We start from the raw sequence: 11,908 nt of genomic DNA on the forward strand, positions 1-11,908 counted from the left end.
TAAAAAGTGACAGTTAAATAAAAACACATCATATATGAGAGAGGCGGGTGATGATTAGAAAATAAATGATGGATGTTTAAATACCCGTCATTTATTGTTAGACTTTAAATAACAGTTTTTAAAAAATATGTCCTTTATTTCAGCCCAAAGTTTCATTTTCTAAAAGGAAAAAAAATATTGGACTTCAAATTATGGGTATTTTAAATACCCGTCATTTAAAGTCTAAACAATATATGATGGGTATTTCAAACAACTGTCATATATTGTTGCCCAACATTTCAATTTCTTAAAAAAATAAAAAATTTTAAACTTTAAATGAAAATTGTTTGAAACACCCATTATTCAATGTAATGACCATAAATTTTAGAAAAAAAACTAATTTAAAAAAAATTAAATTAATTAATAAATTTTTTCCTAATTAATATTTTATTTAAATCAGTTGTATAGCCAGTGGAGAGAGATAGTTTAATAAAATTTATGTTAGTAAAATTTTTGAAGGTTTAGAGTTCGAAATTTATTAAGCAAAAGTTTGATTTTTATTTTGTTTAAAAAAATGTGTCTTTTATTGTACTTTTCATTGTGCCTTTTTTTGTAATTTTTACATTATTCATTAATATCGGATTTTTCCTCTACACCGCCATTCGAACACCAGAAAGTACTGGAAGAGTATGGAATTACATATGTGTCCTTATTCCTATTGTGACTCAACAAAAATATCCAAAGGGTTTTATTGTAATTTTTCTAATGGTTTTATTGCTCAAATTTTCTTTTCCCCTTTCGGTCAGCATCGCGGAACAGAGTGGAGGGAGTTCGTATCTGATTTTCTCTGCTCTCCTCCTCTTCCTGTCGCACTTCCCTCAACCTTTCACCATGGTGTTATCATCTCCCTATCGCCGGCAGTTCTTCCTCGCTCTTTCCCTCTTTTGTTCGTCGGCCTCTATGGAGCTGAGTAGTTGAAACTTCTCCTCTGTTTCTCACGTCATTGAACCTGTTTTCTCTTCTCCTCCATTCTGTTCGATCGAGGTAGCGAGCATGCAAAGAGTTGAGCGACGGTTGGAAGCCCGATTATGTTACTTCCATATTTGTTCACGGTATTATCTGCTTCTTCCTTCCCCTGCTGCAGAATTTTCTTCTTTTCTCTCGTTCGTATAGTTGCAGATTTAGGCGTTGAGTTTTTTTTTTCCCAAGAATTTTCCTTTCAGCTTCTGCCATTATTCATCTAAGTTGAGGCAGTTTCATTTCTCTTCTTACGTGGAAATTCTGTGTCGCGTATGGATGACCAAAAATTTTGATTGTCTTCCCTTGTTTAATTGTTGGTTCTGCTGATAAAAAAAAATAATTGGGTTTTTAAATTGAATTGATTACAATATTGATATTATGAAATTTTTGGGAAATGCAATTAAAAAGAAACTAAATTGATTTTAGTTAGGGATTAATGCGCAAGAGGTGTTTGACAAAATGCTTGAAAGAAATAATTTTGATGAATGGTAAGCAACAAATGTAATAATTGTATTATTAATTTTTAGTATATCTATAAAATGTTGTGACAATGTTAGAAGGAAGTTTGTTAGATTTGAAGGGGGTCTAACAAGATCCTCTTATATATTGGAAGGAGATTGGAAGGGGAGCTTTGTATTAAAATTGACATTGATGCGTATTCGACGTTTGATAAAATGTGTTAGGAGAAGTTTTGTTTGTTTTATGTATTTTATGAAATTGAAATCACTCTTATAAAGCATATTTGATTTGAATATTAATTATTTGTGAGTTTAATTTGAGTACTATGAAAGATTTGTTGAATATGGAGTAAGTGTGTCATTAAAGGAATTCCTAAAAGTTATATGATTGCTTAGGAAAGTAAGTATGTAAAGTATTGGAAGGATTGGAGAAACTGAGAATTGGTTTACTAAATTATAATGATTTGGAATCCGATTGATTATAGTATTGCCAATATTGATAGGTAGTTATTTGGTTAGAGTAAGATCATTAAATTGTTCTTGATCTTGAATAGGGTGCTTAGAGGAAGGGAGACTTGAATGAACTCTTAAGAAATGAATTCTAGTGTTTGGGCACATAAAAGGTAAGTGGATAGCATCATAACTGATATTTCATTAAAGTCTCCTTTATTCAAATATTATATTTTTATGCAAATTCTTTTTACGACAACAATGTGATTATGAGATATGTTGTTGATTAAATTAATTTATTTCGTGAAATTATTTTACCAGAATTGATCATTTTAGTTAATCAGTAAATATAAGTTTGAATTCTAATTCTGGGATTTCATTTTGGAAATTATTGAATTGCTATAGAAAAATGATTCATGCGAGTTTGACATTGAAAAGGAAAATTTCATTGAATAATGATCAATTTCTCGCATGTTTGAAATTGAATTTGAAAGGGACTTTATATAGAATACTGGTTGCTAACGGCAGTTCCGTTAGCTCTTGGCGTGCCATGGTACACCTAGCTAGCAGGGTGTGTATAGGAGGTGCTAGCCACATGCGATGGCCAATGCATGTGGAACGGAGGGATGGTTATTCGTGAGCATCGTACTCACGTTTGTTTTCGTGGCAAGAGCCGCGTTTGGTTATTTACCCCTAAGGATTGTGTGTCCACGTTTGATTCGTGGCTTCGGCTGCGTTTGGTTACATACCCTCATGGACTATGTGTCCACGTTTGTTTTCGTGGCAAGAGCCGCGTTTGGTTATTTGCCCTCGTGGACTGTGTGTCCATGTTTGTTAATTGTTCTAATAAGTCCCTATTATATGAATTTGATTATTTAGTAACTTTACATCCCATTGGTTTTAAATAGTAAATTATTTATAATTATTGATTTTGTTATTTGTTTCCTTGCAATCAAATGATAATATTATTTATTATAAGATTTTAATAGTTTGAGATTTTATTTAAAATTTTATAGAATTGTTTTATTTCAAAATTTATTAAATTTTTATAAAGATCGTTGTCTCTTTATCTAACATAATTATTTTAATTTTTTGTATGTTTAATTATTTATTATTGGGACGTTATTCACTGAAAATTTATTTTGGTCTCAAATACCCTAGTTGACGCCGATTCCCCGTTGATCCATGAGAACTCATAGATGTGCTGGGTAAAGAACTTATCAAAATTTTCTTTTTATGTAACTATCAATGCTTATGTATTTTATTTTGGAGGAGTTTGGTTAGGTGCTCCACATATGCTACATCCAAGGCTTCTATCTTGGTATATATGCTGTCTGTTTATTGGAAGAGCTAAGATCCTGATTGACATGGTATCCTGTGAATATTTTTGTATTGTAGAGTTTTAGATGATCCTATTTACAAGCAAGGTTTTGTCGATATTTTTACAAAATTTTTTTTAAACTTTATTTTAATGACCAATATCAAAAATGTTAAAATTTCAATATAAATTTGATTACATTTTAGAAATGAAATGAGTTTAAAGTTAGAGGCTTGCGGAGATGTGTTATATGATTCACATCCCGTGCCGGTTACCCTCTATTTTTGGGGCGTAACATTTAAAGTCTAAATAATATATAAAAGATATTTTAAACAACTATCATATATTGTTGCCCAACGTTTTAATTTCTTAAAAGTAAAAAAAAATTAAACTTTAAATTACGGGTGTTTCAAACACTCGTCATTTAAAGTTTTCAAGATATATGGCGGGTGTTTAAAACACCCGTGATATATACATGAATAAATGATGGGTATTAAAATACCTGTCATTTATTCCCTTTTTTATTCAGTTTTAAGTTTTATTTTTCATTTCCGCCTGTTCGTCTTATCACGTATTCTCTCTTCTCCACTTGCACACGAAATAGGTAGAAATCTCTCAATCTTCCTCTATTGTTGTTGTCAACCACCTTCATTCTCTCCAACATGAAAGTGGCACTACTTATGTCATCTATTGCCCCTCTCATTTGCTTCCTCTTTTTGCTTCATCCTCTCTTCTCTAAGGTACGTGAGTGTGTGATTTCTATAGTTTTTCTTCATTTTCTTCCAATATCCTTAGATTTCTAGATTATGGGATTGATTTATTTAATGTTATGGATTGTTTTATTAGTTAATTTTTGTTGTTTAAATTTTTCCTCATTTGTTGTCCATTTTGATATTTTGGGGTGTTAAAAATTGTTAATGTTTGATGTTTTATTGGTTTGAGAATGGTAGTAGATGATATAATTAGCCTTAGGATGATTATTAAGATGAAAATTAGTGATCAAAATTTATTTTTCTAAGAATTTTCACTAATTTATTTCAATAATTTTTAATTTAAATTCTATGCCTTGTTTGATCAGAGTAGTTTTATCGTTCAAAAGTACATATTGAAATGTACTAGTGTATCAATTTTCATTACAATTGAAGTTCATTTTAGTGACCGAAACTGACGTGCTGTTTCTTTAAAAATCATTACTATTTTATTGATATTTTTACATTTGATAAAGAATGATTTGTTCTTGGCTTAGGATTGCTAATATAGGATATGTGTAACCTTAGAATGATTAGTAAGACAGAAAACATTGATTCGACAAAATGTTTATAGTGTTTTTCTTTTTCTATGATTTTTGAACGAATTTTAATACAATTTTATAATAATTAGAGTAAATTTGAAAATGCTATTTTGTGAGAATTTTGTTGTTGTGATTGTATGGTTGAAATTAGTTTGTTGAGTGAGATGTTAGGACTGAAACGAGGGTTTTAGCCTGGGAAATACTTTCTTTATGTCGTTATATTGCCAATTTTTTTCGGTGGTTAAAGGAGCATGTGAATGCTCATGCATTGTAACTCATGATTCATTAACTACTCTATATTATATGTAGAGTAGTCAATTTCTTTATTGATAATCTTTCTATCATTCCTTTCCTCTCCATATTCACGAGTCACTAATCACATTTTCTTTAATGAATTGTCTCTTAGATTAAAAAGTTATGGATAAAGAATGGATTTAGTAAAGAGTATTTGAATGGTGTGAAAGAGTTTATGAGGTTTGCTCTTAAGCATGTAAAAGACCCTAGAACAATAGTATGTCCTTGTATAAGATGTGGTCTTTAGAAGCAAATTAGTGCATCTGAGTTAAAAGACCATTTAGTGTGCTATGAAATTGATAAAAATTACAAGTGTTGGCATAAGCATGGAAAGACTAGAGAGGATGAGTGTACTAGTAATTGGGAGTATAAAGGAAGCTTTGAATCAGATGATTATTACACAGATACTTATAAGGGTGATTGTCTTGAAGAGATGGCCAATGCAATTGAAAGGAAACTTGAGGATTGTCCTAAAATGTTAGAGATATTGAAAAGTGATGCAGAGAAGCCCTTGTATGCTGGTTACACCGAATTTACAAAGTTGTCAGCAGTGTTAAAATTATACAACTTGAAATTGAGCAATGGATGGAGTGATAAGAGCTTTACAGAAAATCTCACACTTATAAAACTTTTACCTACGAACAACAAGCTTCCAAGGACTATGTATGAGGTAAAACAAATGCTAAACTCAATTGGCATGAATTATGAGAAAATACACGCCTATCCTAATAATTGCTTATTATTTAGAAATGAATATGCATCATTAATCGAGTGTCCAAAATGTAATGCCTTATGCTACAAAGAGAACGGGAAGAGTCTAGAAAAGGCGTTATGGTACTTTCCTATTGTACCTAGATTTAGACGACTGCATAATAGTGCAAAGAATGCAAAAAATTTGACATGGCATGTGGATAAATGGATCAAAGATGGGAAGCTTTGACATCTAGCTAACTCTTCTCAATGGAAAAAAATTGATCTTGATTACCTTGACTTTGTAGTAGAAGATAGAAATCTTGACCTTGTATTATCTAATGATGGAATGAATCCACACGGGTTTCAAAGTAGCAGTCATAGGACATGGTCAGTTATTTTGGTAATTTATAACTTACCTCCTTGGTTATGTATGAAGCAAAAATAGATGATGCTATCCATTCTAATTTCAAGGCCAAAACAACCAGTAAATGACATAGACATATATTTAGCTCCTTTAATTAAAGATTTAAAATTGTTGTGGGAGTATGGTGTTGAGGTATATGATGGATATAAAGAGGAAAGGTTTAATTTAAGAGCATTGTTGTTTGGCAAAATTAATGATTTTCTATCATATGTTAATTTGTCAGGGTATAGAATCAAAGAAAAACTCGGATGTCCTATTTGTGAAGAGGGCACACATTCAGTGAGATTAGAACATGGGATGAAAAATGTCTATCTCGGACATCATAGATAGTTGCATCTTGATCATTATTATCAGCAGCTAAAAAAAGCTTTCAATAGGAATTCAGAAGAAAGCAAGGCACCTTTGCTGTCATGCCTCAAAATCAGAAGGAGACCGGCGCGGGATGTGAACCATATTACACATCCCTCAAGCCTTAGATTGAGAAATCTTTTCATGTTAAAACATATTTGAATTTGTATTGAAAATTATAACTTGCTTAAAAAATCATTATAATAAAAGTTTCAATATTTTTGTAGAAATTTTGATAGAACCTCCCTTGTAAATAGGATCTCCTAAAAATTCTATAACAATATTTTACATAAAAATATGGTATCATTCAGTAGCTTAGTTCCTTTTAGCTAGCAAAAAACATTTATCAAAATGTAAACCTAGCTATAAGCTACATGGAATACCTAACCTTACTTTTAAAATAAAATATGAATTTAAGTATTTACAAACAACAACAACAACAACAACAACAACAATAATAATAATGCTAGGCAAAATTCCACCCAAATAGTTATATGTCTTTTAGAGGTCAGCATTGGGATCAGTGACAACTAATGAATCTGAGACCAAAATAAATTTCTAGTGAATAGAATCCCCAATACAGAATTTGAAAGAATTAAAATAATAAAGTCAAATAATCATGTAAAATAATTGAGAAGATGATAATTCAACATAATAGCTTCATAAATCTATAAATCATAATCATAATCATAAAATGAGAGTGAATTGAAAACACTTTATTCTATCCTAATTAAAGAAAACAGATTACTTGTATGCATAACAAAATAGTACACTTGTTAATTGAAATCATTGAAATTTTGAATGAGTGAGTTAATCAAAATTCAAATTTTTAAGGACTTAATAGAACAGGTAACAAACGTGGACGCACAATCCATGAGGGTAAATAACCAAACACGACTTATACCACGAAAACAAATGTGGACACATAGTCCACGAAGGTAAGGCTAACCAAACATAACTCAAGGCCACAAAATCAAACGCAAGTACAAAGCCTACGAATAAAAAATGTGAGAACAAAGCCCACAAAACAAACTAGCTAGTTATTAACCAGAGTGCGCTATAGGCTAACAGAACTGCCGTTAGCAGCAGTGTTCTATTTAGAGTCCTCTTAAAAATCACATTTCAACCATGCGATAAAAATACTTATTTCTGCAATAAAATTTTTGTTCTCAATGCCAAACTCACATGAATCATTTCAAATCTCAAAATTTGCCAAAATATTACTTCATAGCTAATGTATAGGCTTGTATTAATTGAGTAACTAAGAAATTTTAGAGTTTAATAAACAAAAATGCCTCCATCAATCTTAGAAATATATTTCTTAAGAATAAATAAATGCATATATCATAATTTAATCATCCTTTATCAATATTCCATAATTTTCAAAAACTAATATAATTCATAAGAGTAAAATATTTCAATAAAAGACAATTAGAAATAAATTAAATGGGATGCTATTCACTTACCTGAAATTTTCAAGTTTCCAACTTCACCTCTCAACTTTAATGAAATTTCTCTTCTTCCAAACACCCTATAAATCATATTAAAATTTTACTCAACTCTCGGCCATTACAATAATTCCTTTTTAATGTTCCCACCAATAATCAACTATAATAAATTTGAAATTTTAAAACCAAAGCTTTATGCTAAGAAAAAGTATTCCTCATTAGCGTTTTGTGAAGGCACTAAATACAAAACCTTTCCAATCCCCTCATATCAACTTAGCATTTAAATATTTTCTCTAAACTATTGATCTCCAAGAATTACAATAATCACATACTATTAATTTCATAGTCAAATGTCCTTTGCAACTTTCAAGTCAAATTTATAGATTAATAACATATAAGCTAACTCTACTTTCCACGAGAGTCAATGAAATTTCAAAATCAAGTTCAATTCTTCTAACAAGCATTTTAACAAACATCTCATAAGTACTAATCTCCAAGTATCCCATTTAAGCTCTTCTCTTCTACTTTCATTCTAACAATTACTTCAATACTAGTCATTCCAAACAAATTAATTTAACTCAATCATATATATATATATATATATATATATCAAGCTTCCCAACTCCATATTTGAATTGTCTCTTCCTTGTAATAGCACGGCAGCACAGAACACACATAAATTTTGTAATTTCACGCACACCCAGAGCAAACCACACTCTCATGCACAGCAACAGTATACCATATTCATGAGTACAAAAATAATCAAAAAGAAGGGATCTGAATCTCCTACCTCTGTTCAGTGCAATTAGGAGCAGAGAAGAAAGTGAAACTACAACCTAGATCTCCATGGCATAAATCAAGGAAGGAGGGGAGAGGAAGTAGAAAACTAAACATAGCTCACAAGAAAGGAAAGAAACCAAATTAGCAGCACACATCCAAGCTTGCGATAGCATCACTAGCTCTGAGATTTGCACAGTTGCAATGAGGTTATACTTTCGCCGACAATCACCAGAAATGGGAGGGAAGAGATGAAGTGCAGAGGAGAGATGGAGAAATGTTTTAATCAGATCTTCTACTTCTCACAATGCCTACTGAGCTTGAACCCTCATGAGGCACAACCATGCTCTCCACAGCAGTGGAAATTACAAAGTAGGAAGAGAAGACCAAACCAGTAATAGAGAATGCTGATAAAAGGAGGAAGAGAGAAGGGAAAGACTTGACCGAAGGCACAACAACGAGAGACCACCAAAAATATTGAAGAGGAATGAAGGGAGATAGCAACAACAAAGCAAATTAAGTCGAAGGGTCCAGAATTTTTTTCTTATGATGCGTGCTTTTGACCGAGAGTAAGGATAAAAATATAAACATTAGAGAAATGTGAAAATGACGAGAGATGGCACAATGTTTTCCTCTGATAGCATAAAAGATAAAAACACTTTTAGTAATTTTCTCATAATTGTAAACTAAATAAAATTAATCCACTGCTAAAAAAAATTCAAACCTTGGACCTTCAGGTATACTATTAGCATCAATTTCATTAAATCAACACTCTCCATTTGCCATAAAATAATTTAAATAGGATATAACAATTTAATTTTTTTTTAAATTGAGGGTCATTACATTTGTCATTGATAGGCGAGAAACATTTTGATAAGGTGAAGAATTTGAATATCGAGTTTGGCGAACCTTTTGCAAACCATCTTGGGACATATAGGTGGAAGAAAAGTTCTTTTTTTTTTACCTACCATATTGGCAATCTTTATATGTAAGACATTTTCTTGATGTCATGCACGTTGAGAAAAATGTGTGTGACAGTTTGATTAGTACATTACTTTATATCTCAGGAAAGACTAAAGATGGCATCAAGGCAAGACTTAATATGATTTCTATGAGGATAAGGGAAGAGTTGGCTCCACAAGAGAAGGAAAGTCACACATTTCTTCATGCAGCAGCTCATATACTGTCTAGAAAAGAAAAGAAGACTTTTTATGTGTCGTTTGCTATTGTTAAAGTTCTAGAGGGGTACTCTTCAAAATATTAAGGGCCTTGTCTCATTGAAGGATTTGAAGTTGAATGGTTTAAAATCACATGACTACCATATGTTGATGTAAAATTTTATTCTAGTGGCTATACCTTCTATTTTACTCGATACAGTTTAAGCCATGATCATAAAATTGTGTTTCTTCTTTAAGTCTATATGTAGTAAAGTGATTAACCTAACAAAATTACCAAGATTGCAAAGCCAAATTGTGTTAATCTTGTGTGAAACATTTCACATGCATTCTTTGATATAATAGTGCACCTCACTATTCATTTAGTTAGAGAGATACAAATGTGTGGCCCAGTTTTCTTGAGATGGATGTATCCATTTAAGCATTACTTGAAGATACTAAAAGGATATGTGAAAAATTAGAGTCGACCTGAAGGTTGTATAGTTGAACGATACATTTGTGAGGAGGTAGTTGAATTTTATACTGAGAACTTATCAAATGTCAACCATATTGGTCTTCTGACTTCTCAGCATGATGGTAGAACTAATGGAGAATGAATTATGGGCAATAAAGTAGTTACAATCTCCAACTTACGATGGGAACAAGCACATTTATATGTTCTACACAACTTTATAGAGGTTGAAGAGTATGTAGAGATGCACATAGCTGAGCTTAAGTGAGATAACCCTAATAGATCAAAGATTTGGTATGTAAACAAGCATAATAAGAGTTTTATAGTTTGGTTGAAACAACACATTCTTAAGAAGTTGACTGTCAATCCTGATTCAATTTTTAAAAAATTAAAATGGTTGGTAAGAGGTCCAAATAAGCAAGTTCTTTCCTTCACAAGCTATCTCATTAATGGGCACACATTTTATACCAAAGAGAAAGATGATTGAAGTACAATACAAAATAGTGGGTGTAACTCTTATAGCCTAAGCAATGCATATATCTAGTACTAAAGAAAAAAATTCCTTGTATGCAAAAATATCATACTTTGGGGTAATTGAGCACATTTGGGAGTTAGATTACACCAAATTTCAAGTTCCAAATTTTGGTTGTTAGTAGGTTGATCGTAAAAATGGTTTTAAAGTTTATGACTTGGGGTTCTTAATGGTGGATCTTAATAAAGAAGGTTATAGAGATGTGCCTTTTATTTTGGTTTCACAAGCTCAACAAGTGTTCTTTGGTCCTAATCTAGCTAAAGTGAATTGGTCTATCATTTTATTGAGCAGTAAAATAAATGAAGATATGAATGATTCTATAGTTGAAGATGAACCATTTATGGGGATATCATTTGAAAGTTACTTCATTGAGGATGAAGCCTTTTATATGAGAAATAATCACAATGAAGGTATTTGGATTTTAAAGAAAAGAGTTAAAAGCATTCAAGCAAAGAAGGAGATCAAAGATAAGGAACATACAAGAAAAAGAAAAAGAACAATTTAAACATGTAGGTTACTTGCTTTGTGTGATTTAAAAATTTATTGTTATTTATTATGTGCTATATTTGTTTTATAATGTGTGTTTTATATTAAACTTGTAAATTACTTATTATGTGCTTGATTTTTTTTATATTATTTTTTAGTATTTATTTTGTTTTTCTACTTTTGCAGGTAAATGGCTTCTCAAAGGAGTGCTGGTCTCAGTAGACCTAGCAGTACTGATCCTAGTGTTGAGATGAATACCTAGCAAATTCAGCAAGAAACAAATCAAATAACAAGAGGATTGACATTGATGACCAAGGTGAATAAAAAAAGGGCTACTGGATAGAAATATGAAATTGAATGGAATTTTAAAAGTCAACCTATCAAGACCAACAGAAATAAATTCATCAGCTACATAAGAGTTGTGGTAAAAGCAAATGTGCCGATTACAATTAGACATTGGAACGATGTTAGTCCAGCTACAAAAAATTATATTTAGGAGCAAGTAGAGGTAAAATACTTTACTCACATCGTTGTAGTTAACTGAAATTACTTGACTAAAAATCTAATTAATTGTCTTGGTTTATAGTCAGCATTTGCAATTGATACTAGTTGGATGAAATTTGTCATTCAACAAGCTGGAAAGGCAATGCGGACATTTTGATATTTTTCAGGAGTGAAATACATTAAAAAATTAGGAGGAAACATTAGTGCTGAGGTCCCCAACTTGATAAGGCCATTAGTTTCACAAGAATAGTAGGATGAAT

This window comes from Prosopis cineraria, unplaced genomic scaffold, assembly GCF_029017545.1.
Source record: "Prosopis cineraria cultivar Desert tree isolate PC_DT_omini unplaced genomic scaffold, ASM2901754v1 PC25, whole genome shotgun sequence".
In the NCBI taxonomy this organism is placed as follows: domain Eukaryota; kingdom Viridiplantae; phylum Streptophyta; class Magnoliopsida; order Fabales; family Fabaceae; genus Prosopis; species Prosopis cineraria.